The sequence below is a fragment of the Uloborus diversus genome, chromosome 5, assembly GCF_026930045.1.
Source record: "Uloborus diversus isolate 005 chromosome 5, Udiv.v.3.1, whole genome shotgun sequence".
Classification (NCBI taxonomy): Eukaryota; Metazoa; Arthropoda; class Arachnida; order Araneae; family Uloboridae; genus Uloborus; species Uloborus diversus.
Genome location: NC_072735.1, coordinates 26,516,340 through 26,525,693, shown reverse-complemented (window position 1 = coordinate 26,525,693; position 9,354 = coordinate 26,516,340).

Below are 9,354 nucleotides of genomic sequence, written 5' to 3'. Positions count from 1 at the left end.
ACTTATTTTTGAACAGTAAGGCTAAAATAATTGTCCTTCTCTAAGGCTACCTTTTTTCGGTTTAGGCATTTGCAAATGAGTTTATTGGGTTTGTCTTGACACGTGACAATCTGTCCTTTTCCATCCGATGAAAGAAATGCACTTCCCTAATGGGATTAAGGTCCGAAAAAAGTAACGTCAGACGTAATTATTTAAATGCTTTCCACTTATGCAGTAAGTTTAGTGATTAACGATATTTTTCTTTCTATTAATCTTTACAAAAGGGCAACATCATTTATAATCTGAAACTATTAGGGAAAACAATAAGTTAATCCCGTTTCCTCCTAGCAAACAAGAAGGCTTTATTTTTTGAAAACGAAAATGAGCAGTTTCAGAAAATTTGAGACAAGAACTTCCAGCCTATTATTTTTCGTGACGCATTACTGATTTAGTTTGACAGAGAAATATATTCAAATAGATAGGCATGGCAAGGTAATAAATGTAAATAGTACTATGGGAAAATATATGCAATTTATTAGAGTAAAAATATTAGTTTACACAATTTATTCACGTTGAAACATCAATCAAGTTTAAAGATTTTTGAAATCCTTAATTAACTAGTTTTGTTGATCGCCTGCCAAGTTAAATGTTGGTAAGTATTAAAAAAAATGCTATTTTGTTATGCTACGCTGTCTTCATGTACATCTATGAAACTTGCTAGTTAGCCACTTATACTAAAACACCTTTAATTGACGTTACGGTTTTTTCTAAAAAAACCAGGACTACTGTTAAAATAAGCTAAATTAGAGTAAAAGACGAGTTTACTCAATTTATTCACATTGAAACATCAATCAAGTTTAAAGATTTTTGAAATCCTTAATTAACTAGTTTTGCTGATAGTCTGCCAAGTTAAATGCTGGTAAGTATTTAACAAATTCCTGTTTTGTTATGCTACACCGACTTCATGTACATCTATGAAACTTGCTAGTCAGTCACTTATACTAAAACACCTTTAATTAACAGTACGATTTTTCTAGAAAAGCCACAGTTAAAACAAGCAAGTTCTAGACTACAGTTAAAATAAGCTAAATCTACTGTGTTGTCAATAACTATTTTAGCAGCTGCGCAAAGGATATTGTTCGAAATATACGTTGTAAAGCGTCCGTTGATTCAAGAGATTTAAACTATTAAAGCATAGAAATATCCTAGAGCTTTGCACATTCCAGACTATCACCCACATGTCGCTACAAGTGCTTTAACTTGCTCGTTGGGAGGCCTAATCTTAATTCTCTAAATCTAAATTAAATTTGCTTTATGTACACATGATAACATAATTATATGATTTATGCATATTTAAAGTTGAATATGCATTTGTTTATTTAAAAGTTTACAAAATTACAGAACATTATTAAGCTTCGATTTTTTCAGCGATTGTAGTTTTCGGAAAAATAAAAAGGAACTAGAAGAGAAACTGAAACAAATACCAGAAAAGCAATATTGTAGTTACTAGTTAAAGAAGTTATTTCGTTGAAATATACAAATATATATTTAAAAAATCATTCTTCACAGCCGTCATATATTTGTATACATCTTCCGTTAATCAGCAATCCATGCGGCTGATATTTCACACTAAAACAATTTTGAACTCGGAAGTTTTATAATCATCGTATAATGCAATTTGCATTTAAATTGCACGTGCCTCAAATTTTCAATATTTACTATACAGTTTAATACAGACACTAATATAATAAATACACTATTACTAGTAAATAGATGCGTGCATTGTATTAACATGTCCATTGGTTCAACCAATTACACACCATCGAGGATGTAGCTTGGTATCCATTTCACTACGTGTGAAGCTCACCCTAAAAGTAAATATAGCTTCATGTTACGAGCATTGCGCTTTGGAGATAGTGCTAAGTACTGCGAAATAATGACAATGGAAGTGTGTATCAGCTCTATTCAATGGAAGGGTTAGAACCCCACATTTCGGATTCCACGGATTAGTCACCTCGAGTACAATATTAAATTCGAGGAACTGTATACAGTGGCAGTATTATACTTGCAATATGTTGAGCTTAGAAGATGTCGGGGAAGGTTACATACTGAATGTGTATGCAAATAGTTGGGGCGCATGAGATTGGGCACTCTCAATGTAGGAGAGAGTTAACTGTTCTTGGGCATAGGTTGCAATTGAATTTGTATGAAAAAATTTCAACACCAGTTCACTGCACCTTAAAATATCTGTTGAAAAAAGATGCATGAATTAGAAATCTACAGTTAGAGATCGAGAAGTTCCGTCTAAAACTAAACTAGAATACTTTCCAGTATACCACTATTGACTTTTTAGTATCTGATCAATATTCTCGAAATTGGTTAAATTTGCAAATTATGTCAAACAGATTTTTTTTTTTTTTTTGATATTTTGAGTTGATTTCTAGAAATAAAAAATGCCTCTCTCATCTAAAGAATTAGATGAGTAAAAAATAAACGAACTAATAAAATAGCAGCACCTTTTAAATAAAGCAGCTAATACATTTGTTTCCATAAAGAAAAAAACTTTAACGCTTTCAAAAGGAAAAAGAAAAATAATTTAAATTAATAAACTCATCAAAATAAATACATCAAATTAAAAAATATATTTTGTTTTTCCCCTGTTGCCAAATAAATAAATAAATAAATAAATACAAATTATACTTACAAAAAAAATAAAAATAAAAATAATAAAATGCCAAATTATTGAAATAATTTTCCTTGTCGAAAAAAAAAGTCTGCGCATATTTTTTAAATAGAAACAAAAAGGACTTATACAATAATATTCAACTTCAAGGAGCGAGCAGAACCTCAAGATATTTTTTTCTGTCGAAGTCCTTTTGCATGACCAAGTATATGTACGAAAGAAAAGACACTACTACTCTTTCCCGCACTATTACTTAACGTTTATCAGAATTTATTTTTTTTTTAACTCCACCCTCTATGTCACCATGGCTGGTCTTTATGACAAGCTTTTTAGTGCCAATTATGTTTCTTTTTTTAATTATTATTACATGATAGTATGATGATGATTACTTATTCCTTCGGTCAAGACGCAGGATAGATCAGGTTCATGAGCCCAAGAGTCAAAAAAAAAAAAAAGAAAAAAAAAAATCATAAACCAAGAGAAGACTGGAGTAAATGTCCTATCTTTCCAGTAACGCACAATTCAAAAGATAGTCTGGAGATGCCTGCGCCAATCTGCATTTAGTAAAGGTCTCAAAAACTTTCTCACCTAAATGAAAAGATAAACACTGGATGTGCCCACTAGCAAGCCTACTGATTGTTGTTTGGACGATTCGATCCTCTTTGATGGAAAGAGCACCACCTGGGTACTGTCTATTAGGGTGGATCGAAAAAAACGAAATTTTGAATCTTAATTTGGAATACCTGCCAAAAGCTGTCAGAATTATTTACAGTCTTTGCACCATTAAGTTCGCACATAAGCCGTTAAGTTTCGCGAAATTAACCAAAAACTGACTTTTTTAAAGCTTTTTTGCACATTGCAATACTTCTTCTTTTAAAGCCCAGTTTTCTTTTTTTACAACGCCTATACAGAATGCAGTTTTAAACGGAAGTGAAGTTAAACTTTATTACATTAACAGCCCAGCATCCAATAAAAACAGGTGACTGCATTTCGAGTTCCATTCTACCTTTTCCATCTACCGAGCCACATGTATTAAGTATAAATTTATTATTCATTTTACATTAGAAGTAAACTATCAAAATGATTTAGTTGTACTAACTAAAAAAAAAAACAATAACGAACGCAAAATTGGCCTTGGTGTTTTCAATGTATTGTTGAAGACTTTCATTAGATATGCCAGCTAAAATAGGAGAAGGGGTGGCAGTTATTGCACATTCTTGCCGGTGGATAACGTCAGAGTAGTCTGATGCATCAAAGTTGAATCCTTGAATTATAGAATTCTCTTATTTCTTCATGAACAGAAGCCACTTGTCTGGCCTTCAAAATCTTCGCAAAGCCAATTCTCTGATGTACTTCGTTCATCAGTGATCACTGCTAAGAAAATATTTTCCAGGTGGCAAAAATAGGCATTTCGTTGAATGACAGGATCAATATTTTTTTCAGATTTTCACTAACGTAACGAGATGCTGTAATCACATTGATGAGGAACAGCAATGTTTTGTTTCAATTCCAGAAGAGAAAAATGTGCAACGGCTATGCTCCCGCCAACAGAGCCTTCAACATTTTTTGGTGTTGATGTCACTTCAAAAGTGGAACAAATGAGGCTTGCTCTGCCAACGCTATCAAGAGTGTGCTACCAGTACGGCATTTCTGACAGATGTGTGACGTTGCTTCAGGAACATTACAGGATTTTGGTACTGTGTCAAATAATGATTGCTTTAAAGTCGTTGATAGAAATTAAATTCGAAGACAGCGAGAAAAGTGTCGCAGGTGTCACAGACGAAGTATGTGCTTCTGTTCAAAACCTGCAAACTAGAAATGAAAGGGTTTGAAAAGTACATTTTTCGATAGCCGTAAATACTAAACTATGACAAAAAAAAAAAAAAAGGTTGGAGACAGATACCATAGAAGAACCATAAGCGAGGAATCCATGGTTGAAAAATCCAATTCTCTTTATTTGGGTCATGTAACACTAACTTCTGGAACGGGAAAATATGTCGCGACAGCAATGTGATTTTTGAACTGAAAATTTGTTTAAGCTTTAAGAATATTTTAGCTTTTGGCTGTGATGGCACGGCCACGAAAACCAGAAAAAAGAACGGTGCAATTGTGGCCATAGAGAATAAAATTGGATATCCTGTCCCATGGTTAATCTGCGAACTGCATACGAGCAGCCTTTGCGTTACCTGTTCACATTACTTGATGGTAAAACTGCTGGTCCATGTGAATTTTTGCAGCACCAATAGGTAAATTGCTAGACAGGTGCGACAATTTACCACTGGTCCAGTTTGAAGCAATTACGCTCCTTGTCGTAGGTGCTGGGCTGTTAATATAATAAAGTATAATTTCATTTCCATTTAAAACTGCATTCTGCACAGTCATTGCGAAAAAAAAGAACTTAAAAAAAATATTGCAATGTATAAAAAGGCTTGAAAAAAGTCAGTTTGTGAAAATTTCACGAAATTTTACGAATTTGTGTACGAACCTAATACTGCGAAGAATGTAAATAATTTTGAAGATATATGAAAAGTGTGTTAAATGGAAACATTTTAATGGTATTAGAACCTTATTATTTTCATAAAAATTTTGGAAACTTAACCTTTTTTCCTATTTTTGGAGAAATTCAAGCCTTGGTAGGACCCTCAAGGAGTTGTTCAAACTTGATAATATTTTACATGTGTAGTGCTCTTACACATGCACAGCTTTTGATGGGTATTACAAATTAAGATTCGAAATTTCATTTTTTTTCGATCCACCTTACTGTCTATTGCACCAGGTGTGAGTCAGAGGAGTCTTCCAAGTTCTTGGTTCAAAGTTTGAACTCAGAAAAAATTTCTGAGAATGTCAAAGTTCTTTTCGACACCAAATTTTCAGTGACACTTTCTTTGGCCAGGAGGTCCGATGTGTCATTGCATAAGAGTCCAACGCAGGATGGAATCCATTGGAAGTATATCTTATGCTGCTGGGGGAGTTCTAAGGGAGTTTTAAGGGTTGAGACAGATATTTTGTCTCCAACGTCTGTCCAGTTGCTAAGCTGTTGGATAGCACTGCGGCTGTCAGATAAAATAAATATTTCATCAGATGATGTTACCGTCTTGATGATTCTGAGAGATTCATTAATGGCAATTAACTCGGATCTAAAAACGGAAAAGAAGTCTGGATTTCTAATTTTGAATTTATGAGAGAAAATAGGAGCCTTTATAAAGCTTCCACTGCCACATGAGTTCTGGTACATGATAGTATAAAAACATCTAGGAAATACACAACTTAAAACCTAAAACTGCGCAAAAATTACGAACGATGAAACTGAGGGAAGAAAAAAGAGTTTATACTTTAAACTGGAGTCAAAAATTACCTTAAGAACAATTAAAATATTTCATATGAAAAAAACTTCGTAAAAGTTTACTAATTACACAGGTGTAATTAGTAAACTTTTTCTTTTCATTTTTTTAAGATTGTTTCTTTTACTTTTTAAATTTTGGGGGAACGTAGATTAAAAAAATATTTATGAAAACATTTTTGAAATGCTTAGTGCACTTCTTAAATTTACTGACATTTTTTTGTGGAACAAATATTATAAAAGCACTTTGAAACAAAATAAATCCGAAAAAAAATCGTCTCGGAATCTTTAAGCTTAACTTTCAGTTCTTGCAAAACGCTTTTGGTTGGAAAAAAAATATTTATTGACTGTAAAAATAATGCATGCACTCAATTTATTCTACTGCTTGCTAGGTAAATAATATCACGGGTGAGAGCAATTCCATTACATGAAAATAAATTTGAAATGTTTGTTTAAAACTTTAAATCCTTTTAAAGAGATTCCCTAAGAACATATATCACTTTTCTATTCCATGAAAGTCATATCGTACATTGATAGATTTTACGGATAAAATACATTTCTTTTAAATTTAGAGAAATTTCAGTTTTGTGTTTGTAGTCACAAATGCTGCTATTTAATAATATATTTTAATAAAACAGACTTCTTTGTATGAGTACATCAATCCAATCAACAACAAATACATCAAAAACGATGCAATGTTTGCTTAGTTAACATGTTGACGCTTCTTAGGAACAAATAAAAGAATGCAATAACTTATAAAATGGTTTCGCGCTTCGCCTTAAAAATGTTGAAGAAATTTTTTTTTTAAGTTGAGCAAAACATTAAAGGCAAGAAGATTTATTATTAAAAGTTTTTGAAAGTATATTCGTTACGACAGCAGCTTAACTTTATCATGAGTTTATTTTTAGTTTTCGGTTTCAGTACGACATTATATTAAACATTTTACCTAATTTCATATGTTAAACAATATCCCTATTGAAAGACATTATTGTTATTTTTAATGCAATGGAAATCTTGTATTTCGAACGTCGTATCAAACAAATCACCTTTGTGTAAAAATATGTACATGAACCTAAATAAGCAATGTGAAATTGTTTTGTCAAATATGTATTATACAGAGATATATGACGTCCTTAGGAAGCAGCAAACAAGTTCCATCCTTGGCTTATGAGAATTGTTAAAATTCCCCCAAGAAAATAATGTTGATTTATTCTCTTGTATAATGAGGCATACCTGTATCGTTAATCAATTTTATTACAGCGCCTAGATATAATTTACTAGGGTGTATTATGTTTGTTAGAGATATAATTTTGTCTAAGCAAAAAAAAAAAAAAAAAAAAAAATCTGTATCATAGTAACGTTTACGAAGAAAAACGTTGAGTATGGAACGTTGCATAAGAATTTCTTCGTTGTATTCGGTTTGTTTCGGTTTGTTTTTATTTCTATTTTTCCATTAACAGCTTAAAATTAAGGAAATTTATTTTTAGAGAATGCTTAAACAACTTGAAGAACTACTACAAACATTAACAATCAATGGCTATCAATGACTTTGAAACAAGAGTAAATATAAATCAATTGGGTATGTTGGGTTTGCGTAGTACAAGTTCCATATTTCGTACATTTCTAATACTTTTTTTTTAGATTTAATATAATCGTTGTACATCGTTTTCAGTTGAAGTCATTGTTTTGATTGTATTTCAATGTTGTCTAAAATCATTGCGTAAGTATACATCATCAGCCAAAAATAAGCCTCAGTTAGTTAAAATAACTAGCTATAAATTTTAAAATTGACATTGGTAAATGATTAAAAAAAATCCAAAAAAGCTCAGTAACAATTTATCCTATTTTTATGCTTTCGCAGTTTTAAGGTTTAAACAAAAAAAAAAAAAAAATCAATATGCATATAAAGGGATGTGTGTGTGAGTGTGTGCTCATTAAATTAATTTAAAAAAAAAAAAATGTGTAATAAAACCAAAGTTCCATTAAAATGCTAAATTATCCTCTGAAAAGGTTTTAAAAACTCACTAAATTACGATAAGGCGTCAATTAAAATGTCCAACATTTCGCCATCTTTATTGTACATCGCCAAGTGAGCATGGTACATTAACCCAATTATAATTGCTTTTTAAGAAGCATGTATCCTTCCTAACTCCAAATCGGAAAAAATATATTTTCAACTGATTACTTGAGTGGAGGAAAACTCCTAGAAAAACTTATTTGAAAAGTTTCAAAGGCCTAAAACCCAGTTTCATGTTTGCTTACCCCACTAAAAAGGATCTCAAAATTTTCTCTAGAAAGTGCCGCTTTCTTGAGAAATTCTGCAGAGATCAGAAGATATTTTTAAGATTTTGTTTTGCCTCAAAAACACCTCAAGAATTCTTTGAAACATTTTAGAGTCATTCACAGCTTGCTAAATTTGTCTCAAGAATTTCTACACAAATTGCTAAAGTAAAATCTGAAAAAAATCTGCAGATACCGTTAACATCGAACGAACAATGATTTTTGCGATTTCCTTTTTCGAAGGTTTAAAGTTTTTTTTTTTTTTTTTGAATATTCATTTTATAATTATTGTGCGAAGGTCCTTTGATGCTCAAGAATTCACAGAGGGATATTCCTCTCATTCCTATGGTGAGGGGTGGGAGGGTCGATTATCCCCCCCCCCCCCATTGGAAAAGGTTTTTCTTATTCAGATTCAGTTTTCGTTGGATCTTAAGTGATTTTGGCACCGAGGTCCTTTGATCAGGAGGAACACATATTGGTGTTTCTACTCCCTGTAAGGGGTCGACCCCCATGGGGGGGGGGGGGGTCTTATAAAAATTCATTTCATATCGGATCTTTGCTAAATTTAAACAGAGGTCCTTCAATGCTCAGAAATTTACGCAAGGGGGAATCTCGACTTGTGTGGGCGTACGGGGGGGGAGACCACCCCCCCTCATTGGTATGTGTTCTTTATACAATATCTGTTTTCGACGGATCTTTTTTCCCGAATTTGGCACAGAGATCCTTTGATCGGGAACTCGCATAGGTGGGTTTTCGCCAATGTGTGGGGGGCGGGGGTGGGTTCGCCCCCACGGGGGTTTTCTTATACTAATCCACAGTTTGCATCGGATCATTGCTAAATGTGACACAGGCTCTTACTGCTCAAGAGTTTACATTCGGGAGTTTTCGCCTCTTCGCGGGGGGGGGGGGGGGGATAGACCCTCCAGGGCGTTTCGCCAGAAAATCTGTGAAACGGAATGTTTACGCCTTTTTTTTTTTTTTTACAATGATTGAAATTTTGAGATTCTAAAAAAAAAGTAAGCAATCCAAAGTTATATAAATTTAAATTTTTAGTCGTAAAATAGCCCTCTGG